The sequence below is a fragment of the Lathyrus oleraceus genome, chromosome 4, assembly GCF_024323335.1.
Source record: "Lathyrus oleraceus cultivar Zhongwan6 chromosome 4, CAAS_Psat_ZW6_1.0, whole genome shotgun sequence".
In the NCBI taxonomy this organism is placed as follows: domain Eukaryota; kingdom Viridiplantae; phylum Streptophyta; class Magnoliopsida; order Fabales; family Fabaceae; genus Lathyrus; species Lathyrus oleraceus.
The window spans coordinates 410,178,355-410,205,210 of record NC_066582.1 but is presented as its reverse complement, the minus strand read 5'-3'; positions in this window follow the sequence as shown (position 1 = coordinate 410,205,210).

Genomic DNA, 26,856 nt, shown 5'->3' with positions numbered 1-26,856 from the left:
ATATGAAGCAATCAATCAATCAATGAATAGCAAACAGCACACTCTATAGCCAAACAATGGGGCTCACACAAGAGGGTTTGACTTTAACAGTCCACTGTAATAGGTGAAGGTCGCTCTTAACCTGGCCATTGAGGGGCTCAGGTGAAGCAGATAAAAAGGAGATGAGGGGTGTGCCTCATTGCTCCTATCTCAAATCAGAGAGAGCATCAAAGAAAGTGTGGGAGTTCAGAAAGTAGGAACTCTCTCCACATTATTGACTCGATTAGATCTTGGGTATTTATCTCATCGCTTCAACCATGTAATGGGAGCAAAGAGAGGACACACTGAATAGTGGGGGATAGATTGCTTATCCCTACCTTCCACCAATTGCCTCAAATGAGGACTTTTCCTGCTTAGGACAAATTTAAACAAACACAGGCATTGCCTCTTAAGGAGGACTTCAGACAGTTTGCCCGGTCAAATAACAGACCGGGTCTCCAGACTACATGAAGAAGAAGTATTTATACCTCAAAGCAAATGCTAAAAAGCAAAGCAAGCAAGCAAGTTCAAAGAACTTGAGCAACTAAAGTACTTGGTTTTGAAGAAATTATGATGCAGTGTTGTTTTGGTGATTATGAGTGCCAACAGATGGTGCTTATACTTTATGTTGATGAATCCTCGAGGTAAACCAGCTCAAAACCACACATGTGAACTTGAACCAACCTTTGCCAATGTTGAACTCGGTGAAAAGCAGAGCGAGAAAAAGTTGTTACAGCAAGGGAATGGGGGTTCAAAAAGCTTCCTAAAGTTGTCCTAGTGAAGAAACCATGAAGAATTACTCGAAGGCTTTCAAGGTTTTGTGCAGAAAACCAATTTGGTCAAAATGCACAAGGAGAGAGTGAGGTTTTTTTTCTGTGGCTGCAGTGTCTAGGGTTGTGAGAATGACAGAACAATGCCCTTATATTGTATGTTTATGGTTACTAATCCATGTGCTAATCAAACTCACCTTAATGAAACCCTTTTGCATATTTGCTATTTTGAAAATGTGGAAAATGGAGGGTGCAGGCTGGCTCGAGTTGGGCTTCAAATAGGCTGCACAGACCAATACTTCTGCTGTTTGTTATTGTACATGAAAAGGCTGTACTTTATTTTGCTCTTTGAAACCAATTTGCAAAAATGCCAAGTTGGTGCATAAGTGGAAATGGAGGTATGTTTGCTGCTTGAGTGGGCTCTAAACAGGCTGTAAACAGACTGCAATTTTGCTGTTTTTGGTGGTACAGAAAATGCTGTATGTGTTTTGTTTGTGTACTTCCTTTTTTGCAACAAATGCCAAATTTGCATTTTGATTCAAAATGATGATGGAATGATGGTATGGACATGAATTTGGGATTGGAGCAAGTTTCAAATATGATTTAGAACAATTCCCAATTGGCCAATTTAAGAAAAAGTCAAAAACTCAAAAAGTCAAACTTGAGTCAAACTTTAAATTTAAATGCAAAAGGTCCAAAAATGCCATTTTGAATGGTAAGGTTTTAGGTCATGAAATTTATATTTTTGGAAAGAGGATGAAAAATGTGGTTTGTAGGAAAAAACCCCACCAAATTTGGCCTTATGGTTTGAGAGATATGGCTCTTTGAAGTTCAAAAATTGGTGAAAATGATTTGATCATATCTTGACAACCACACATGGGATTTTGATGTTCTTGGACTTTTTGAAAATGGGAAGACAAGATCTTCAACTTTCATGTTGGGCAAAAATTCATTTGAAGCTTGTATCATGATGTAAGTTTAAGATCAAGAAGTTTCCATTTTTGGCAGTTGAAATTACAGGTCCACTTTCTATTTCTGGAAAATTTCTGATTTGACTTGATTTTCTTCCATGATGAGGTTTGACATGATAGATGAGGCTTATATAAGCATGAATGAACTTCTTCAGATCAATTCTATCCATCAAATTCTTGATTAAATCAACTGTTGACCATGTCTGACTGTCTGTTGACTTTTCTAGGGTTTTGAATGATTGGACCACTTCTGATGAATTCCAAACCCTAATTCTTTGAGAACTTGACTTCAAATGATGTCTCAAGATGTATGAACTTTTGATTATTGATCATGGTGCCCAAATTCCACAAGAATGGCCACCATCCATTGCTTTGACTGATCAATGACTATCTTTGACCTAATTTCTGATGATTGCTTCAACTGCAAGCAACAAGGTTAGACTGACAATATTTTTTGTACTTTTTGAATGATAAACATATGAAAAGCAGAGATATACAAATGCAAAGTATGCTTGGTGATCAAGAAACAAACCACAAGGCAATCTACCCACTAGGAGGAAAGCTAGGGCATGCAGTGATCCTTGAGGTTATGATATGAATGATATGGGCCATGAGGGATCTTAGGGCCCAAAATTGGGGTCTTACAGATGCCCCTATTTAAGGTCATTCTAGCCGGAGAAGTGAAGTTTAGAAATCTTCATATCGACGCGGTAGAATGGACTTAAATAACAGTAATGAGACAAATTTTGGTCCCTAAGAGACCTCATGATGCAGATGTATGTATGCAAAAGACACAAATTCTGTGGGGAATATGATTCACACAGAAGAAAAGACGATCCATCGGAGTAGTTCACTCACCAGGAACAGAGACTCTAACAAGACTCTAATTGGGGATAATAAAAGAAAAAGAAATGCGTGAACAATACACGACTCTAAACTGGGGAAGAACAAAACTGATACAGCGTGATTAAAACACGACTCTGATTAAGGAAAACAGAAAAACAGACTGGAGAACTCACCGGGGAATGAAGGACTCACACTGGGAAGAGAATTCCAAATGGAAAATAAATCCATTGGAAAGACACAAGCTGACCCCTGAGGAGAAGCAACAAAAAGTTCCACTGGGGAAGCAACAAGCAAAATGAGATGTTACCAGGCATACGGGTAACAAACTCAGGAAAATCTGACTCCGCAGGGGGACCGAGGTCATAATAGGGAGCAGAAAGGAGGGAACACCAAGGATACCGGTTACTGGGTATATAATAGGTGACCGACCAAAGCGTGAATTGGATTTCACTTCCAAAACACTCATCATCCTGAAGAGAGCTAGAAAAGCAAACTTGTTTATAGGATGGACATTCAATTCCACAAGGAAAATGAATCTTACTCTGAGGGGAAAAACAATCAAAAGATTGACTCAAGAGTGAACGAGATATAATATCCATTACCGTCAGAACGTGGACAGAATACTCAGATGAGACATATTATTCATTACCGGCAGACCGTGAATAATATACTCGAAAGGAAAATTATCCTGAACCGGTTACTGGGTTGTTTATAGGATAAAATCCGAAGACGTGAATTGGTTTTCACTTCCAAAACACTCATCATCCAAAACACAAACTGGTTAAAGGATGGCTATTCGATTCTACAAAGAATACGAATCTTACTCGACTGGGGAAGATCAACAAAGGACTCCGACCAAAGAGCGCATGAGACATATTATTCATAGCCGTCAAAACGTGAATAATATACTCGAATGGAAGATTATCCTGAACCGGTTACTGGGTTGTTTATAGGATAAAATCCGAAATCGTGAATTGGTTTTCACTTCCAAAACACTCATCATCCAAAAGGAGGGCTTGAAAAAGCAAATCGACTTACAGGATGGGCATTCGAATCCACAACGGGAAAACGAATCTTACTCAACTGGGAACACAAACCCAAAGAGTGCATGAGATATAATATCCATTACCGGCAGACCGTGGATAAGAATACTCGCATGAGATATATTATCTATTACCGTCAGAACGTAGATAATAAACTCGCATGGTAAGAAACACCAGAGATACCGGTTACTGGGCATATAATAGGTGATCTACCGAAAACGTGAATTGGATTTCACTTCCAAAACACTCATCATCCAAAACACAAACTGGTTAAAGGATGGCTATTCGATTCAACAAAGAATACGAATCTTGCTCAGTTGGGGAAAATCAACAAAGGATTCCAACTAAAGAGCGTATGAGATATATTATTCATTACCGGCAGACCGTGAATAATATACTCGCATGGAAGATTATCCACAACCGGTTACTGGGTTAACAAAGGATAAATCAACCGAACAGAAAGGCATCGGGATACCAAATTAGGTATATAATGATAACCAATCAAAGAAGCAACAGACATTACCGACAAAAGGGTAAATGAAAGGCGAACTGCTGAGGATAAATTGCAAGCATCCGGCAATTATCGGTAGAAGACTAGCTGGGGATGCACTGGTAGACAACCAATGATCCGGGGAACAAATCACTAGCATACGGTGAAAAGACCCACTGGGGATAAAATTGCTAGCATACGGCAATTATCCACAAAAGACTTGCTGAGAATATAAGTGCTGATCTGAGCAACTTATCCAAGCAAAGGAAAATCAACATCAAAGACTTAGATGGAGATAACCACAAAGTTAGGGTTTACATCTACCGAATACGGGGTAGAAGACCAACAACTCCGCGTGGGGATAGAATAAGTCACAAATCCGCACGGGAAACCAAAATAGGGTTTATAACAAATCACAAACTGCTGGAGAGCAGAAACATAGGATTTACGACTACCGGGTATGAGGTAGAAAACCAAAAACTCTGGCTGGAGAATAAAAGGTGTATAACCACAAATTCTGTTAAGAAAGCCAGGAAAAGTAGGACTTACAACTACCGGTTTGTAGGCAAAGGCCCAAAAACATTCCGCTGGGGAACAACCCACTGGGAAGCACAAGATATTTGACAAATAGCCAATTCGGGAATAATCCGAAAAGACAGACTGAATCAAGACACGTCCTAATGAGGATGTAACTCAAATAGGAAAATCCATCCCAATATATGTGTTGGGAGGAAACGGAAGAAACCGTCATCCACGAGGATATATCTCAGTGGGGAACTGCAGAAGGAAAGACTACATTTTCTGCTTATGGGGCTGACTCTATATGGAGAGATTTTAAACACCCACCATCTGCTTGGGGAGATCTGTAAAGAGATCTATATCACCATAGCAGGAGACACGACAAACAAAAGATATATGGCAAGAAATGCAACATGAATATCTGAATGTTTTATGAATATGCATGAATATGCGTGATTTATGTTTGATGAATGCTGACAAAACAGACAATTCTAACACAAACAGGTTTAGGAACCAAACGTCCGGTATTATACTTCCAGGGGAATAACCAACTGGAGAGCCAATCTGCGGAGATCTGCATGCTGTAAAGCAAAGATCTGCGGGTACTGCTGAAGAAGCAGAGAGTCAGAGATATCAGGAGACAACCCAATCAGGGTACAGGAAGTCACAACGGGCGAAACAGCCACCAAGACGAATCTGTAGGGGATCAAGAGAAGTCCCAAAGATATCTGCAGGGGATCCCAGTGTTAACTGAGAAACAAAAAAATGCATAAGCACGAACTGCTGTAGAAGCAAATCCACACAACTCCACTGGGGAAAAACCCACTGAGGGAGAATGATATCATCCAAATAGAGTGTAACCGCATAAGCAACTCTACTGGGGAAAACTGCCGGCTACTCTCTTGGGAACAAACCACTGAGGGAGGACAGATCAAACAAGTAGATTCTGCAACGAACCAACTCCACTTGGGGAGAATACACAGCAAACTGATCACAACAAGTAGATTCTGCAATACAAGCCACTCTACTGAGGATCACAAATAGTCAGGAAATTAATCCGTTCATTGGAGGCAAGAGCCATCATCCGACCACATCGGGGATTGAAAGAGTATTCAACGGGCGAAACTGCCACAACAAGCATCCTGCAGACTAAGCTGAGGAAAAGATGGCTGCAAATACTGGGATACCAACCCAAATTACCACTGAGTAGGAAAATAAATCCTGCTCTGCTGGAGGGAATAACTCTGATGGAGAGATAGCAACAAATCCACAGACGACTTCGCCGGGGAAAGGGTAAAGTACCGGGTATCAAACCACTGACTTACCGAGTCTTCAAAAAGAAAGCGATTGTGCTGAGGAAACAGACAGATCCTGCTGGCACACTGCATGGGGAAAAGCGGTAACAACTCCACTTGCAACCCTGGTGGGGATATTAATAACAGCTCTACTCGCGACTCCGAGGGGAGTATCAATCAATCAGTTACACTCATGACTGCGCTGAGGAGACAAATAAAGTCTGGGGTACGACCCACTGGAGAGAGTGACGGGGCACCAAGATGACAAACCATCAACCACCGAAACTTCTATAAGGAAAACACCCATGCTAGGGGAAAACTGCTGCTGGAGAAAGCGAAGTCTTCAACAACACTCTGTTTGCGACTATACTGGGGAACAACCCCAACAACAACTTTGTTTGAGGAACAGCCTCAACAAAGATCTGAAGAAAGAAGATACCACCAAACCAGGAATATGAACAAATGTCTTACCTGTTGGAAATCATGCCACCCTCGGGAGAGCACTGAGATATTCTTGAGTATCCTTTCAATCTTGTGAATGTTCACTTTGTTTAAAACAAAAATTTGAAAAAATTTGATTGTTTAAAACAATGACATTTTATCAATTTAAAACATGCAAAACATTTGTTGAATTGAAACAAATAAGGGTGCAAATAATTGGATAAAAGGCTCAAATTGATTTGATAGAATGGTAGTCTGCAAATGGCAAGACTCCATAGATCTGTACAAATTTGAAATCAGTAATATATATTGGAAGAGGGCTACATTGAACATAATGATCCTTTCTCTACCAATTTGAATCTCGATGTATCCGAAGCTTCAGTTGACGACGAATCGAGAATCTTCTGACGAAATGACGACTGATGAACCAGAAAGTCTTGTCAGGATGCAGTTACTTGCCAAATCCCTAATTTTTGCCTAGATTGCCCCAGAGTGAGGTACTCAATCTAGCGGGATGCAAATATATTACTTTTTTCAAGTCTCTAATTTTTGCCTGGATTACCCTTGCGGGTTCTCCACCGAGACGCTCATTTTTGCCTAAGCCGCCCTTTCGGGTTTTCAACTTAGCGAGCTATTCTGTTTTTTCATTTGTTTTTTTTTTTTTTATATGCATATACTTTTTTTTTTTTTTTTTTTTTAGGCAAAGTATCTCTTAACTGCATCTGAATTCACAGGACGAGTGAAATCCTCCCCATCCATTGTTGTAAGCATCAAAGCACCGCCTGAAAAGGCTCTCTTAACAACATATGGACCCTCGTAGTTTGGAGTCCACTTGCCCCTGGAATCGGGCGCGAAAGACAAAACTTTCTTGAGCACAAGGTCACCTTCTCGGAACACGCGAGGCTTGACCCTCTTGTCGAATGCTTTCTTCATTCTCTGCTGATATAACTGACCATGGCACATGGCAGTTAAGCGCTTCTCTTCAATCAAATTCAATTGGTCATAACGACTCTGAATCCATTCAGCATCAGTCAACTTGGCTTCCATCAAGACTCGCATTGATGGGATCTCCACCTCTACTGGGAGAACGGCTTCCATGCCATAAACAAGAGAGAAAGGAGTTGCCCCTGTTGAAGTACGTACAGACGTACGATATCCATGCAAAGCAAACGGCAGCATCTCATGCCAATCTTTGTAGGTGACAGTCATCTTCTGTATAATTCTCTTGATATTCTTGTTAGCAGCTTCAACAGCCCCATTCATCTTAGGTCTGTAAGGAGAGGAATTATGGTGTGCAATCTTGAATTCAGCGCACAACTCATCCATCATCTTGTTATTCAGATTGGATCCATTATCAGTAATGATCCTCTCTGGCACACCATAACGGCAAATCAGCTGGTTCTTGATAAACTTCACAACCACCTGCCTGGTTACATTCGCGTACGACGCGGCTTCAACCCATTTGGTGAAGTAATCAATTGCTACGAGAATAAACCGATGTCCATTGGACGCTTTCGGCTCAATCATGCCGATCATGTCGATTCCCCACATAGAGAAAGGCCATGGTGACGAAATCACATTCAGGAGTGTCGGAGGAATATGAATCTTATCCGCATAAATTTGACACTTGTGACATTTCTTCACATACTTGCAACAGTCAGACTCCATTGTCAGCCAATAGTAGCCTGCTCTCAACATTTTCTTAGCCATGGCATGTCCATTGGAATGAGTACCAAATGAACCCTCATGGACCTCAGTCATCAACAGGTTTGCTTCGTGTCTATCCACGCATCTGAGCAAAACCATATCAAAATTTCTCTTGTACAGCACTTCTCCACTGAGGTAGAAACTGCCTGACAACCTTCTCAAAGTTTTCCTATCTTTGTTTGATGCCCCAGGCGGGTAGACCTGGTTCTGGAGGAAATTCTTGATATCAAAATACCAAGGCTTGTCATCTGTCACGTCTTCAATTGCAAATATGTGAGCGGGTCTGTCCAAACGCATCACAGTAATATTGGGAACATCATTCCACCATCTGACAACTATCATGGAAGCAAGCGTAGCAAGGGCATCTGCCATCCGATTATCCTCTCGAGGAATATGATAAAATTCAACTTCTGTGAAGAAAGTTGAAATTCTCCTTGCATAATCTCTGTATGGGATGAGACCTGGTTGATTTGTCTCCCATTCACCCTTGATCTGATTGACAACCAGAGCTGAATCACCATAGACATCAAGATACTTGATTCTCAAATCAATGCACTCTTCAAGTCCCATAATACAGGCTTCATACTCCGCCATATTATTCGTGCATTTGAAAGTTAGCCTTGCTGTAAATGGAATGTGCGATCCTTGGGGATTAACAATTACTGCCCCAATTCCATTTCCATATTGATTAACAGCGCCATCAAACACCATCGTCCATCTGGAACCAGGTTCCGGACCTTCATCAAGTGTAGGCTCATCACAATCTTTCATCTTCAAATACAGAATTTCCTCGTCAGGGAAGTCATACTGAACAGACTGATGATCTTCAATCGGCTGGTGCGCTAGGTGGTCAGCCAAGATACTACCTTTGATAGCTTTCTGAGCTCGATACTCAATATCATACTCAGACAACAGCATCTGCCAACGGGCAATCCTCCCAGTTAAAGCAGGCTTCTTGAAGATATACTTAATTGGATCCATTCTGGATATCAACCAAGTTGTATGATTAATCATGTACTGGCGCAAACGCTTAGCTGCCCAAGCTAAAGCACAGCACGTCTTCTCAAGCATAGAGTATCGAGACTCACAATCAGTAAACTTCTTACTGAGGTAGTAGATAGCAAACTCCTTCTTCCCTGATTCATCTTGTTGACCGAGTACGCAACCCATCGAGTCTTCAAGAACTGTTAAGTACATAATCAGAGGTCTTCCTTCCACTGGCGGAGACAAAATCGGAGGTTCAGACAGATACTCCTTGATACTGTCGAAAGCTTTCTGGCAATCCTCGGTCCAATCATGAGACTGATCTTTCCGGAGGAGCTTGAATATCGGCGCACATGTGGCAGTCATGTGGGATATAAATCTGGAAATGTAATTCAAGCGGCCAAGAAAACCTCGGACTTGCTTCTCAGTTTTGGGTGCGGGCATCTCTTGTATTGCTTTGACCTTTGCAGGATCAACCTCAATACCTCTTTCACTTACCACAAAACCCAACAACTTTCCGGAACGGACTCCAAAAGTACATTTGTTCGGATTCAGGCGAAGTTTGAATTTCCTCAAACGTTGAAAAAGCTTCAACAAATGCTCAATATGCTCAACTTCCGTTCGGGACTTAGCAATCATATCATCAACATAGACTTCTATCTCCTTGTGCATCATATCGTGAAACAAGGTAGTCATAGCTCGTTGATACGTGGCTCCGGCGTTCTTCAAACCGAAGGGCATCACTCGATAACAGAATGTTCCCCAAGGTGTGATGAATGTTGTCTTCTCCATATCCTCTGGTGCCATCTTAATTTGATTATATCCGGAAAATCCGTCCATAAAGGAAAAGACTTTGAATTTAGCTGTATTGTCTACCAACATGTCAATGTGTGGTAGAGGAAAATCATCTTTTGGACTAGCTTTATTCAAATCTCTGTAATCAACGCACATACGGACTTTTCCGTCCTTCTTAGGAACAGGCACAATATTGGCCACCCATTGAGGATATGTCGAAGTCACCAGAAACCCCGCATCAATTTGCTTCTGAACTTCCTCTTTGATCTTCACTGCCATATCTGGATGAGTTCTTCTGAGCTTCTGCTTCACAGGCACGCACTCAGGCTTCAAAGGCAGGAAATGTTGCACAATATCTGTATCTAAACCCGACATGTCTTCATAGGACCAAGCAAAGATATCTGAATATTCTCGTAGCAAGCTGATCAAATCTTCTTTAACAGACCCTTCAAGAAGTGCCCCAATCTTCACCAGGCGCTCACAATCTTCGGATCCCAAGTTGACCGTTTCCAAGTCTTCGAGATGCGGCTGAATGATCTTCTCTTCGTGCTCAAGGAGACGGGTGATCTCATCAGGAATCTCTTCAACGTCATCTTCTTCTGCCTCAAATACAGGGAATTCAAAATTGGGAGATGGCGTTGGATCATTATGTTCAATGGGTTTTATGATCAACCTGCATAATGATTTTGGTTAAGAAAAACTTCACAATTTAAACAAGCAAATCATTATGCAGATGAAAAAATGTTGCTTTTACAGCTTTTATTTTTGTTTTTATGGTTTTTTGTGATCACTGATTTCATAAAGAAAAGCAAAAAGTGAAAACAAAGGAAAAACAAATGTTTTGACAATGCAAAAATTGAATGAAAACATCATTGTATATATGCTTTGCCAACAATGTCATCACTTCTCCTTTTGGCATGGGAGAAGGGTTTTAAACAAAATGAACAATTACTCTGATCTATGGATAACTGTAGGAACATCCACAGCGACCCAATTGTGGCAGACACCACCAGGAATAACAAAATTGTTCAGATCTTCTGCATCTTCTTCTTCAATGATAGCAGCAGCTTCCTCTTCTGCAGGTCGATCAGCATGGATGAATCCTCCACTTGTGAACAAACCTTGCTCATTGACTGCCCCAGAACCATAGCCAATGCCAGCCCGGGAACGGTTATCTTCAAGTTCAAGCACTTTCCCTAATCCAGCGACTGCACCACATTCAATGGCCAGTTTTGCATCACGGTAGGAAGTGAATGAAGGAGACTTCTTCTCGATTGGTTTATCAATAGATAAAGCTTGGAACTGAGTTCCAACTTCATCCTCTGCGTCAATGTACGAGAAAGAAGACAAATTACTGACCAGGAGAGCCTTTTCTCCCCCTACTACAACCAATTTCTTGTTTTTCACAAACTTCAACTTTTGGTGTAGGGTGGATGTCACGGCGCCAGCCTCGTGAATCCATGGTCTGCCCAAGAGACAGCTGTATGATGGGTGAATATCCATTACTTGAAAAGTGATCTGGAAATCACTTGGTCCAATCTTGATTGGGAGATCAACTTCCCCAATCACGGTCTTGCGCGACCCATCAAAAGCTTTAACAACAACCCCACTCTGCCTCATAGGAGGACCTTGATACGACAAACGAGAGAGTGTGGATTTTGGCAATACATTAAGGGACGATCCAGTGTCCACCAACACATTGGACATTGCATCAGATTTGCAATTCATAGAGATATGTAAAGCCATGTTGTGGTCTCTTCCCTCCTCAGGGAGATCAGCGTCACAAAAGCTCAAGGTGTTGCAAGCAGTAATGTTTGCAACAATGCTATCAAATTGTTCCAGGGTGACGTCATGATCAACGTACGCCAGGTCCAAGACTTTCTGCAGAGATTCCCGATGGGGTTCTGAATTCAGCAATAGAGAAAGAATAGAAATCTTGGAGGGCGTGTGTAGAAGCTGGTCTACAATATTATACTCACTCTTTCTGATGAGCCTCAGCATCTCATCAGATTCTTCATCAATAATGCCACTCGGGCCAACAACTGAAGAAATGGGAGTTTTTTGTACAGAGGAGGAAGGCTGGGCAACAGCAAGTGCCGGATTCTGAACATTCACAGCATTCCCTACCGGGTGCACAACAGTATCAGAAGCAACAGCCTTGGCAGGCGCAGAAAAGACACGACCACTGCGGGTCAATCCACTAACATCAGCGATAGTGGTCACGGAAGTGGAAGGCAAAGGTACCTCAACCCCATCCTGGACAGCAACAGGATTGTACCGGAAAGGTACGGCTTTGTCAGATGAATAGGGCACAGGGCCAGCTGGTTTAATAATCAGAGAAGGGGAAGCCTTAGGCTTGTTGCTATTATAACGAATAACAACGGGCTCAGGCAATTTGAACACCGGGGAGATAACACTCACTTCGGGCTCAACTGTATCCACATTGCGATTCTGGAGAATCTCAATGGTACCTTCATTCAACATCATCTGCAGTTCTCGGCGAACCTGGTCACAACCCAAGCGGTTAACAGAACAGACACGGCACTTATCGTGGTTATGCTCCAAATAGCTGTGCTGACACAGCATCTTATGTAAATCAACCAACGATTGCCGGATATGGCTGACATACTTCACCTTGTACTTCCCAAGGTCTTCCTGGATCATATTGACAGACTTCCCATGCGAAGGCAATGGGTTCCGGGTGACATTCGGATTGGAGTCTTCAAAACTCAGAATTCCGCTTCTCATGAGGTCTTGAACCTTATTCTTCAGCGGGAAACAGTTCTCAACGTTGTGGCCCGGAGCACCGGAATGGTAGGCACAATGCTGGTCTGGTTTGTACCACCATTGCGGGTTGGCAGGAATAGCAGGAGGATCCCTGGGAGAAACCAATTTCCTCTCCAACAAGGAGGGATAAAGCTCTGTATATGTCATCGGAATAGGGTCGAAACTGACCTTCTTCCTATCATAGTTCATATTTGCTTGATTGGTTGTACTTCCACGAGGCTGGTAAGCCTGTTGCTGTGGACGTTGCTGTTGCTGTTGATATTGCGGTTGGGGATATTGCTGCTGATGCTGATACTGTTGAGCATTATCCTTGAATACAGGTGCCACACTAGCCACCTGATGCTGATGTCTGGAATGATGTGCAGGCTTCCTCTGAACAGAGGGTCTTCGATGCTTGGGCTGAGACTGCACAGCATGCGCTTCGCCTTCTTTCCTCTTAAACGCTCCATACCGCTTAGAGGAAGAACCATCATCTTTTGACAACCGTCCTTCTCGGACACCTTCTTCAAGACGCATCCCCATGTTCACCATCTCGGTGAAATCAGAGGGAGCGCTGGCCACCATTCTCTCATAGTAAAATGACCCAAGAGTCTTCAGAAAGATCTTGGTCATCTCCTTCTCTTCTAATGGTGGAGTGATTTGAGCTGCCAGCTCACGCCATCTCTGGGCGTACTCCTTGAACGATTCCTTGTCCTTTTGTGACATAGACCTGAGTTGATCTCTGTCAGGCGCCATGTCAACGTTGTATTTATATTGCTTGACGAAAGCTTCGCCAAGGTCATTGAAAGAGCGGATGTTGACGCTGTCCAGGCTCATGTACCAACGGAGGGCCGCACCAGACAAACTGTCTTGGAAGTAGTGGATCAAGAGTTGATCGTTGTCGGTCTGCGTGGACATCTTTCTGGCATACATGACCAAGTGTGCCAAAGGACAAGTGTTCCCTTTATACTTTTCAAAGTCTGGGACCTTGAATTTAACAGGTATTTTCACACCGGGAACTAGACAAAGTTCGGCTGCTGACTTGCCGAAGAGATCTTTGCCACGGAGAGTTCTCAATTCCTTTCTCAGCTCGAGGAATTGATCGTTCATAGCATCCATTTTCTCATGAACATCTGAGCCCTCAGACGCTTCAGAGTGATAAATGGTGTCGTCTACCCTCGGCATGGTATGCACGACAGGAGGAACAGGTATAGGGACCGGGCTAGATGCCGGCATTTGAGCAAACGTAGGAGCTGGCAGATCAGGCATGAAGCCAGGAGGCATCCCCCAAGGAAAACCGGGAGGCATGGCGTTTGGCTGATGGGCACTGACAGGCACCGATGAAGTAGCCACCTCAGATATAACTGTCCGCTGAACCGGAGTTGCTGGCTGAGGAGCAGGCTGATTCTGGGCGGCAAGAAGTTGCTCCATCAGAGCGCCAAGTCTGGCAACTTCATCTCTCAAACTCTGGTTCTCTTGTTCCAACTGCTCCATGATCCTGGCGGAGTTGACTCTCGTATAATACCGGTGAGTCAGCTTGTCTTCAAAATAAATGAAGACCAGATGTTAGAACCGGAAGACCAGAAAAAGATGGGTACCTGTTTATGCAGGAATGATGCATGAAATGCTTTGTGCAAATGCTTTGATTTTCAAGGAACCCTCAGGGTATTCATTTGCAATATTTCGAATATTTAAACATTTTAATTGCTCATGGAAAATATTTCATTCAAAATATTAGGACAAAGAAGTACAACATTCTTTTAAATATTACAAAGAGAAAAGGTAAATAACATCCTATGGATCCCTAACAGCTCGGGATGCTGGAAGACGAGAAGTGTACAACTTCTTGATCTCTCTCTCATAGGCAGCTTCCATATCAGCTTTCTCCTTTGCAAGTTGATCATACTTCCTCTTCCAGAATTTGGAAGACTGAGGAAGCAGAGAAGTCCAAGTGTCGTTCGGATCGTCGATCACTCGGTGCTCGAGAAATTCAATCATATCATCCTTCTCCTTGAGCTGCTGCAGCAATTCCTCTCTCTCGCGGATCCAGGCACGCGAAAGGTCTTCTTCTCTCAACTCCTCTACACGTTGGGTAGGGAGGGTTGAAGGCCCAGCCACATCCAACAGTGTAGGTCTTGGATGATCATATGGCATCAGGTAGGTAGCAGCCCTCTGTCTGACCCAAGAGGTATAGGGCTCCAAAGCAATGCAGTTCTTCGGACCCAATTCATTCCTACTCTTTATGCGAATATTGCGCCAAGCGCGGACAAATCTGGCTTTCAGGCCTTGGGGATCTTTACCCTCCTGAAAGAACACACCTTCTAACAGAATGTTATGGGGTTTATCCTTTAGGGGGAACCCAAGCTGACGACGTGCAAGCGTAGGGTTGTAGGTAATCCCACCACATGTACCAAGAAGAGGCACATTGGGGAATTCACCACAAGAATTGATGATCTGAACGGTATCATACACGCGATCATACCAGGTGATATCATCATTGGTGAGAGACATGAGCCTCTGAGACCACCGTAGACATCCCTTGTTCTCCTTGAAAGCAACTGTCTGCGGCAAGTGCGAAATAAACCACTTGTACAGCAGGGGTAAACAGCAGACAATGACTCCTCCATTCTTCATATTCCTCAGATGCATGGAGACATATGCATCACCCAACAAGGTCGGAACTGGATTAAGGACTGAAAAGATCCTAATAGCGTTCATGTCGACGAACTTGTCGAAGTTGGGAAACAGCACCAATCCATAGATAAGCAATACGAATAGAGCCTCAAAGGCATCCTCACTCATGGCCTTCCCATAGAAAATGGCTTGAGCAATGAGGAACTCGGAAGGAAAACCCTGAATTCCGCCTTTGGTAGTCAGATTAGCTCTAATCAGATCTTCATCTATGTGCAACAAGCTGGAAATCTCTCGAGCAGATGGAATACTCTCTAAGCCACTGAATGGCACTTGATCCAGAATCGGAATCCCAATGAGGTGAGAGTATTCTTCCAAAGTCGGCAACAACTGGAAGTCCGGAAATAAGAAACAATGATAGAGCGGATCATAGAACTGAGCAAGAGTGCTCATCAATCCCTCATCCACTTGAGTAGTCAACAGCGGCAGAAGCTTCCCATATCGAGCTTTGAAACCCAAGGGATCTAGTACATATGATGTCAGATTCCTTAACTCTTTTACATCGGGCTGCTTAAAGCTGTACTTCTTTGTGTGCCTTTTCGGTCTTTCCATGTCTGAAAATTTTGCAAATAACCCTTTAAGTTCCTTGAAAATTTTCTCTTTTCTGATGACATGAATGCGGATGAATGCGTGAATGCATGAATGCAACAAACACACTCAAGGATCAAACAAAGCACACCAAACAAAGGTCGTGGGAAAGCTCTATGTATCCCTAATATCAATCATCCATTTTGGTGGATTTAGGTTTTCACCTTATCGACACCCAAGTTCCATTGATATTAACGGTACATGAACCGGTTCAAACATTCTTAATATCAACCAGCCGCTTTGGTGGATCTTAGGTTTTACACCTGATCCGGGATCCATTGATATTAACAATGCTTGAACGACTCAACCACGAATCACGGGTTTGTTGAGAGTCACGAGCATGGAGTCTCGGTTAAAAACCACCCAAAGGGAGTGTACTAGGGTTTAAACCTGCCAGACATGTTCTATCAGAGGTTCCCATAATCATCGTTCCATCTTTCGAATATTATCGGAGGAACGAATACTCGTATTCCAAGAATATTCTCAAGAGAAACTCTTATGAGTGTAGTATCGCGTAACAATCGCATCAGAACTGACATCTGAACGACCTCCGCACTACGGTCCTAAAAATAGGCCAAGATGGGTTTGGTAAACTAAGGTCCTTGGCTTCTGCGGAACATGATTGAAAGAATAATGCCTATCCACAAATAACTTGTGTGACATTATTAGTTCAACATGACCTCCACCAAGTGAATGGACTCGCAAGTCAACTGGCTAAGGACTACTCCACACCAGTCAACAAGACTATGCCATTCTCCTATCCTAGAGAGCACTCGAGTTCGGGTATAGAACTCATCTCACAGATCACCAAAGCAAATAGCAAATGTATATCAAGCAATTCACACATTACAATCAATACATTCATCCCAAATTGTACAAAAATATGTCAAATAAAGAATAATAATATATCACAACAAGGGTGAAAAGTAGGCAATACCACCAAGGATTCTGGTGAGATATCCCCAGCAGAGTCGCCACTTTTCTGTAGCGGTGTATTCGTCGCTATATGATCTATCGATTAAATCATAAGCTATGAGATACATTGAAATTTCGAGTCGCCACCGCACTTTTATTTATCCAAAGGATTGGCTAAAAAGCGAACAAAAGCCTAAGAAGTTTTACACGTAGAAAACTAATAAAAAGATCAGAGATTCTGGGTAAGGGGTAAATTACGCAATGGGAAGGTGTTAGGCACCCACTACGTCCTAGGTACTCCTAGGGAGCCCTTTTCACACTTGTTGTAAAAGATTATTATTTGTTATGACAAATGTATTGTGCAAACATGATTGGAATGATGAGAAAAGAATATACATTTTTATTTATTATTGGGTTCGAACGGATGAACCCGTTGCCTACGTACCTTCCATCAAAGGTAAGGATCAGAACGCCGTAGTTCGGCTAAAAGATTTCCAAAAGTGGGTTAGGTTCAATTTTAAACACAAACCCTAGGTCTTACGTTATCCACGGGAGAAAACTCAACCTTATACAGACAACAACGTCCACCATGTGAGAACAGCTTCAACTGGCCAGGGAGGGGTTAACCCTATAATAGGCGAGGAAGACTTACAATTCAATCACTAAAGACAGAAGGTGAGATTAACATCAACCACTAAGATAAATCAAACCTATAGCTCACGTATGAAAAGATTAATGGACAAAGCCAAAACAAGTGAATGAGTGAAGTTACTGATTATGATTATGAAAATGAGGTCAAAGTATGATTAGGATTAATTCAAATAAGTATTATGAAATGGAGTTTGAAAAAAAGTCAAGGACTTGAGTCCAGGTTTTTAGTTAGAAAACATGAAAATGTTTGCACAACACCTATGCCAAGTTTTAAAAGATAAAGTGTGAAAAGTCTAGGACATAATGAATGATGAATGGATGAGGGACGGATAGTAAAACTTCTTAGAAGGTTCACTTCTTGAAATCATATGGCAGATGATTCAAGTGTGTCCTTTGGAATAGCAATTAATAATAACAAACAAACAAAGCAAGCAAAAGCGGATATCGGATGCCAATCAATGGTCTTATACCAATCTCCTAAAACAGAACGGGATATCAGAAGCCACTCAATGGTCTTACACTAATCTCCACAGGCAAAGAAATAAAAGCGGATACCGGATACCAATATATGGATTTACACCAGTCTCCTAAAACAGAAATGGATATCAGATGCCACTCAATGGACTTACACCAATCTCCTCAAAAGAAAATAAAGATGAACTATGGAAGTCAACTGCCAATCTATCTGGACTTAGGTTAACTCCACAGTATGCTCACAGGAAATCCAATGCCACATCACCGGGACTTACAATGGATCCTCACATACAAGAACAAAAGCAACAATATGATCACAGGAATGCAAATGCCAACTTACAGGGACTTATAACTGCAACCTCACATACAAACAGATGAAACAAACTATGATCACAGGAAAGCAGATGCCAACTTACAGGGACTTATAACTGCAACCTCACATACAACAAACAGATCAAACTATGATCACAGGATAACAGATGCCAACTTACAGGGACTTATAACTGTAACCTCACATACAAATCAAACAGATCACATTATGATCACAGGACAACAGATGCCAACTTACAGGGACTTATAACTGTATCCTCCCATTCAAACAGAGCAACAGAAGATATGAGTGACCGATGAGGTCTTACACTCTATCCTTCCATATCACAGGAGCAAATGCCAAAGCAAATGGACTTACAATTGTCCTCAATGGGTAAACAACAATAACAAAAGTCACACAGACAAATGATATGATCATGCATTAATGGCAATTGATGATGATAGATGCATAGCATACAGGCAAACAAGTGCATATGAAGCAATCAATCAATCAATGAATAGCAAACAGCACACTCTATAGCCAAACAATGGGGGCTCACACAAGAGGGTTTGACTTTAACAGTCCACTGTAATAGGTGAAGGTCGCTCTTAACCTGGCCATTGAGGGGCTCAGGTGAAGCAGATAAAAAGGAGATGAGGGGTGTGCCTCATTGCTCCTATCTCAAATCAGAGAGAGCATCAAAGAAAGTGTGGGAGTTCAGAAAGTAGGAACTCTCTCCACATTATTGACTCGATTAGATCTTGGGTATTTATCTCATCGCTTCAACCATGTAATGGGAGCAAAGAGAGGACACACTGAATAGTGGGGGATAGATTGCTTATCCCTACCTTCCACCAATTGCCTCAAATGAGGACTTTTCCTGCTTAGGACAAATTTAAACAAACACAGGCATTGCCTCTTAAGGAGGACTTCAGACAGTTTGCCCGGTCAAATAACAGACCGGGTCTCCAGACTACATGAAGAAGAAGTATTTATACCTCAAAGCAAATGCTAAAAAGCAAAGCAAGCAAGCAAGTTCAAAGAACTTGAGCAACTAAAGTACTTGGTTTTGAAGAAATTATGATGCAGTGTTGTTTTGGTGATTATGAGTGCCAACAGATGGTGCTTATACTTTATGTTGATGAATCCTCGAGGTAAACCAGCTCAAAACCACACATGTGAACTTGAACCAACCTTTGCCAATGTTGAACTCGGTGAAAAGCAGAGCGAGAAAAAGTTGTTACAGCAAGGGAATGGGGGTTCAAAAAGCTTCCTAAAGTTGTCCTAGTGAAGAAACCATGAAGAATTACTCGAAGGCTTTCAAGGTTTTGTGCAGAAAACCAATTTGGTCAAAATGCACAAGGAGAGAGTGAGGTTTTTTTTCTGTGGCTGCAGTGTCTAGGGTTGTGAGAATGACAGAACAATGCCCTTATATTGTATGTTTATGGTTACTAATCCATGTGCTAATCAAACTCACCTTAATGAAACCCTTTTGCATATTTGCTAATTTTGAAAATGTGGAAAATGGAGGGTGCAGGCTGGCTCGAGTTGGGCTTCAAATAGGCTGCACAGACCAATACTTCTGCTGTTTGTTATTGTACATGAAAAGGCTGTACTTTATTTTGCTCTTTGAAACCAATTTGCAAAAATGCCAAGTTGGTGCATAAGTGGAAATGGAGGTATGTTTGCTGCTTGAGTGGGCTCTAAACAGGCTGTAAACAGACTGCAATTTTGCTGTTTTTGGTGGTACAGAAAATGCTGTATGTGTTTTGTTTGTGTACTTCCTTTTTTGCAACAAATGCCAAATTTGCATTTTGATTCAAAATGATGATGGAATGATGGTATGGACATGAATTTGGGATTGGAGCAAGTTTCAAATATGATTTAGAACAATTCCCAATTGGCCAATTTAAGAAAAAGTCAAAAACTCAAAAAGTCAAACTTGAGTCAAACTTTAAATTTAAATGCAAAAGGTCCAAAAATGCCATTTTGAATGGTAAGGTTTTAGGTCATGAAATTTATATTTTTGGAAAGAGGATGAAAAATGTGGTTTGTAGGAAAAAACCCCACCAAATTTGGCCTTATGGTTTGAGAGATATGGCTCTTTGAAGTTCAAAAATTGGTGAAAATGATTTGATCATATCTTGACAACCACACATGGGATTTTGATGTTCTTGGACTTTTTGAAAATGGGAAGACAAGATCTTCAACTTTCATGTTGGGCAAAAATTCATTTGAAGCTTGTATCATGATGTAAGTTTAAGATCAAGAAGTTTCCATTTTTGGCAGTTGAAATTACAGGTCCACTTTCTATTTCTGGAAAATTTCTGATTTGACTTGATTTTCTTCCATGATGAGGTTTGACATGATAGATGAGGCTTATATAAGCATGAATGAACTTCTTCAGATCAATTCTATCCATCAAATTCTTGATTAAATCAACTGTTGACCATGTCTGACTGTCTGTTGACTTTTCTAGGGTTTTGAATGATTGGACCACTTCTGATGAATTCCAAACCCTAATTCTTTGAGAACTTGACTTCAAATGATGTCTCAAGATGTATGAACTTTTGATTATTGATCATGGTGCCCAAATTCCACAAGAATGGCCACCATCCATTGCTTTGACTGATCAATGACTATCTTTGACCTAATTTCTGATGATTGCTTCAACTGCAAGCAACAAGGTTAGACTGACAATATTTTTTGTACTTTTTGAATGATAAACATATGAAAAGCAGAGATATACAAATGCAAAGTATGCTTGGTGATCAAGAAACAAACCACAAGGCAATCTACCCACTAGGAGGAAAGCTAGGGCATGCAGTGATCCTTGAGGTTATGATATGAATGATATGGGCCATGAGGGATCTTAGGGCCCAAAATTGGGGTCTTACAACGGTAAACAAATTGGCACGCCTAGTGGGACCTGTGCTACGTTTTAAAAAATCTTTACTCGTTCTTTATTTTTTCAATATCTCTTTGTATAAATCTTTGTTGCATGTTATTGAGAAGTGGTAAAGTAGCCACAATCAAAAAAGATAGACCAAGGAGAAGGTACACGATGAGAATGGTGAATCCACCAAATAGTCAGAATCCTCCAGATAATAATGCAGAACCACCCCCTACGTCAGCGCCAGGGGGAAGTACGGTTGCAGCATCTACTGCTGAACTGGTACCATCCACGGCGAGTTCGACACCTGTGTGGTTGAGGGCCCATAGTGAGCCTATTTTGTCTTATGTGGGGCCATAAGTCCCACCAGCAAATCCTTTAGGAACATAGGGTCCACCATCCCCCTCCCTCCAAGGGGAAATCAATTTTTTAGGCCTTATATGAGTGGCTTTTCGATGCCAGCAAATGGTCACGAATAACCCTTTGGCATGCCAACTACGATGATGGAAATTTTATATAATTCGACATCGACATATGCCGACCCACTACGAATGCATCTTCGCCATTGCAGGGATCTGGGTCCGGTGTAAACAATTTGGGTCGAAACCTACCTTTAGGGATGGGTCTTCATACCCAGATGTCCAATACGACAAATAAGTCCATAGTGGTGTTGAGGCAACAAATGGACGAAAGTAACCATGAAATGGTCCAGATGCTGGCCCAAACAATGGGTATAATATTCAACCCATTGATACAAAATACTACCCACTAGAACCAACAAATGGTAGCATAAATGACACGCATTGCAGATTTCTTTGGTGTCCCACAACCTCCTCGACACCCTCAAAGGGGATGGATAAGAGAAAATCAAGGAGTAGCCATCGAAGATGACCTTACCATTAACCAGGTCCCACGAAATGCACCACAAGGGAATATGGTAAATCAAGGGACAAGAGTGGAACCACCTAGGGTAGAAGCCCCTAGAGCTGAACAACAAGTCCCAAGGGAGAAGGAGCCAAGGGTAGTGATGGCAAATAGGCACCAAAATACTGACGAACTCGTACAACAAATTTGACGCGATAATATGGCAGCAGATAATAATCTGGTAGCCATGGTCGAAAGAATCATGGCCCGAAATGGGGTAGATGTTGGCCTCCACAAGCCAAATTATACATCCCCTTTATCTGAGTATGTTCTGCAGGCAGAATTACCCACTAGGTGGAAGGTACCTACATTCACCAAGTTTTCTGGGGATACTAGTGAATCCACTGTAGAACATGTGGCAAGATACCTCATAGAGGAGGGGGAAATTGCAAACAATGAGAGTCTTAGGATAAAATATTTCCCAAGTTCTCTTACGAAGAACGCCTTTACGTGGTTCACTATATTACCAACGAATTCCATTGATACTTGGACTCGTTTGGAAAGACTGTTCCATGAGCAATTTTACATGGGATAGTTGAAGATAAGTCTGAAAGAATTGGCCAGTATCAAACGAAAGTTTACTGAGTCAATAGATGATTAACTGAAAAGGTTTCGTCTTCTTAAGGAAAGATGTTTTACGTAAGTGCCTGAGCATTAGTTGGTTGAAACGGGCATTGGTGGCCTTAACTATTCTATTAGGAAAAAGTTGGATACCTAATACCTAAGAGATATGGCCCAGTTGGTTGATAAAGTTCAACAAGTGGAACGTTTGAAGGCTGAGAAATTCAGAGCAAACAAAAACTATAGGAATGATAGAATAGCCTATATCAAATTAGACAATGATGAACCCAAAACATTTGGGGAACAGGTAGATTTCGACGAAGGTGAGGTCGACCTTGCTGAACTAAAGCAAGGACCACCTTATTCCTGCAAAGTCCTAACTCTCTCAAGTGGGAAAAATCCAGTCGAACCAAATAAGGATGCTAGGTTCCCTAAGAAGACTTATACCTTCGACATCATTAAATGTGACGAAATCTTCGATTTACTTGTTAAAAATGGTCAGATGATAGTGCCTCATGGTGCTAAAATTCCCCCTCTAGAACAAAGAAAAAAGAGGGTTTTTGGTAAGTATCATAATTTTTGGGCCATAAGGGACGGAAGGCTCCAATTTGGAGACAAATCGAAGGCTCCGATGAGGATTGATGACGACCTTCTTCAGATCGTCGATGCCCATTACACAGAACCATCCATGGTCAACATGGTGGAGATATCTGAAGACTCTGGAGAGAAGTCTGACATGGTCGAAGTCTTTGACGAATTTAAATAGGAAGTTGCTAAAGGGGTCACTAGGATCCTCATCAAATGTTCCCAACAGAAACTACTGAGGGTTTTATCAGAGAGGTCACTGAGGATCTCAATAAGGGGACTGTTGTTAGTTTCATAACAAATGACACCACTGAAGGTTTCATATGCATAGATACGACTGAGGCCACTAAGGCACTTAGAGTTAAGCTGCAAGAGTTAGACATTACTGAGGATGTCAACATGGGAATCAACATGGTCAAATTGACCCAGAAGACCACTGAAATGGAGGTAGATGTAGAAAGCCTCAGACAAGAAGAATACAACAAAATGGCCTACCCCAAATAGGAGGAAGGCATGGTTGAATTCCTCCAAATGTGTCAGAGGAAAAGGTTAGAAGTTATGTTGTGCCCAAGGTGCAATTTAGTTTTCGATAGAAAAGCTGTGGAGAACCTCGAAGGGGTTCGCCACGCCAAGAAGGAGAGAAATTGGAGGGACCCTAAAAATAGCCAATGATCCGACGGACTATGGGATCCCATAAGGGGAAACCAAAAGGGCCTACCTCTTTAGGAGCACAGGCCTTCGACCTATAGGGCTACTACTTAAGCCCCTAAGGATAGTTGGACGAAACCAGCCGGAGGGAGAGGGCAAGGCCATTAGAAATGGCAAAATTTTGATGTCAAAAGAGGATCCTCAATAGCCTATTGAAAAGAGTTTCAGGCGTCAAAACAAGTGGCCTACCGTTCCGAGAATTACAAAGGAAAAAACCCAATGTCCCGATCCTAATTGAGAAGGAGACAACGACAAAGGAAAGCCGAAAGAGAAGTTGCAGAATGGGCGAAGCCTATATCAGTAGCAGCATGACACTAAAGCAGGAAAAAAAGAGGAAAAGAAGTCAGTTGAGAGGAAGTTATTTTCTCTCTGAATCAAAGTCGAAGTCATAGAGGTCGAAAAGCCAGAAGATATGGCTAAAATGGAGATGGTGAAACATAAGCTTGTGCGTTATTACATCATGAACAATGGATGTGTGGAGGAGCAAAGAGGACTTATGCTATAGAGGTACCGAAGGTATCTAACCCACGTGTTAGGAAAGTGAATTTGATGATGATGTCTGATTTGAAGACATTAAAAAGGATTTTGGCTTATGTAGCCAAAAATAAATTGAAAGCGGCCTTAGAAGCCGAAGTTACAAAACTTGTGAAGAGTGGTATGGTGTCATTTGAGGACAGAGCACCGAATGTGAAAGCCAATATGTTGCCTGCTCATGGTAATGCTTCTGTTAACATGGTGGACGGTTGTCCAGGGAATTTCAGAGTTTTTGATGTAAGGCGTATCCAGAGATCTCTGGTGGAAATACATAGAACTTTGTGTTTAATTAGTGATTGTGAACATGACCATGATGGTTGTTTCATTTGCAGTATGAACCCTCGTGGGTGTATAATTGTCAAAAGGGGCATTCAAAAGTTGATGGATGAGAATGTAATCCAGATTTAATAGTCAAGGGATATGGGAAATAATGTGAATGTCATTGTGTCGGTGTTCAAGACCCCTGAGTGGGTAGTCATTCAATTTGATATCAGCATCAATAACAACAATAATGTCAATAGATCAGTATCATCGTTGGTTATACGGTTAACAGGATTTGTCCTCTATGCATCCGATAAAGTTGTACCATATCAGTATAATGCCATAATGATTGAAAATGGTCAAGAGGTTCCTCTCCCAGTTGCAGATTCAGTGGTAAATATTGCAGATAGTACGAAGGTGACCCATAGTGGTCGTGTGTTCAGTCCGGTTTTTCCTAAGATTGTAGAAGATGTTTCCATTGGAAAGAAGGCAGAAGTTCCTGTGGTGGGTCCAGTTAGTGCTCCAATGTGTCAGTCTAGTGAATTCAACAAATTGAAGGCTAACGATGATGATGAAGTATTACGATTGATTAAAATGAGTGAATTTAATATTGTGGAGCAGTTGCTCCAGATGCCGTCAAAAATCTTTGTGTTGTCATTGTTGATGAATTCTGACGCACACAGAGAAGCATTACAAAGAGTGTTGGAACAAGCTTACATGGAACACAATGTTATTGTGGATCAGTTTGACCATATTATTGCCAACATCACTTCTTGTAACAATTTGAGTTTTTGTGATGAAGAGCTTCCTAAGGAAGGCAGAAATCACAATTTTGCATTGCACATTTCGATGAATTGCAAAGAGGATGCTTTGTCTAGTGTGTTGGTTGATACAGGTTCATCGTTGAATGTATTGCCAAAGTCAACTCTATCAAGACTCTCATATCAAGGCTCCCCGATGAGGTATAGTGGCGTGGTTGTTAAAGAGTTTGACGGTTCTCGTAAAACTGTCATTGGAGAAGTGGACCTTCCGGTTAAGATAGGTCCGAGTGATTTCCGAATTACTTTCCAGGTAATGGATATCCACCCGGCCTATAGATGCTTGTTAGGGAGGCCATGGATTCATGAAGTTGGAGCTATGACGTCTATTCTACACCAGAAGCTGAAATTTATGAAGAACGGAAAGCTTGTCGTTGTTCGTGGAGAGAAGGCATTGTTAGTAAGCCATTTGTCATCTTTCATGTATGTTGATGCTGAGGAGGAAGTTGGAATGTCGTTCCAAGCTTTGTCCATTGCAGATGAATTAAAGAAAGCTGGGGCACCCATGTCTTCTTTAAAGGATGCACAAGAGGCTATTCAGGCTGGCAGCATTGATAAATGGGGCCGTATTGTAGAAGTCGCTGAGAACAAGAACATGGCAGGACTCGGATTTCAACCAGGGCCATTCAACACCAATGTCAAGGTTATGCAACCAATTTTCTATGGTGGAGGGTTCATTCATGAGAATGATCAACACTCAGCTGTAATTATTGAAGACAGTGGTGATGAAGACGGAGTTTGTAACAACTTTGTGATGCATGGCTAGACTTGCAACAATTGGGTTGATGTTGATGTTCCTACTGTCATTCACCGTTATAAGTAATTCGTTTTTATTATTTTTGAGAAACATCCTTCTCCTATGCCTAAGGGAGAAGTGAACATTGTTGGGCATTTTCCTGATTATCATCAATGAAATACAATTTTATTCATCCACGTCTATGATGTTTTATTTTTACTTTTTTCTTTTTCTGAAAATGGTAATAAAAAAAATATAAAAATATATAATAATAATAATCTTTCCATCTGCATATTATTTGTTTGCACTCCACTTATCTAAAATCAAAATATCAAATCATTATGCAGGTTGGTTCTCAAACCCATTGAATATAATGATCCTACTCCCTCTCCAAACTTTGATTTCCCTGTGTTTGAAGCTGAGGAAGAGAATGATGATGAAGACGTATCTGATGAATTATCTTGTTTATTTGAGCATGAGGAGAAAGCCATTCAGCCGTTTGAAGAGCAGATTGAATTGGTCAACTTGGGTTCCGATGATGATGTGAAAGAAGTCAAAATTG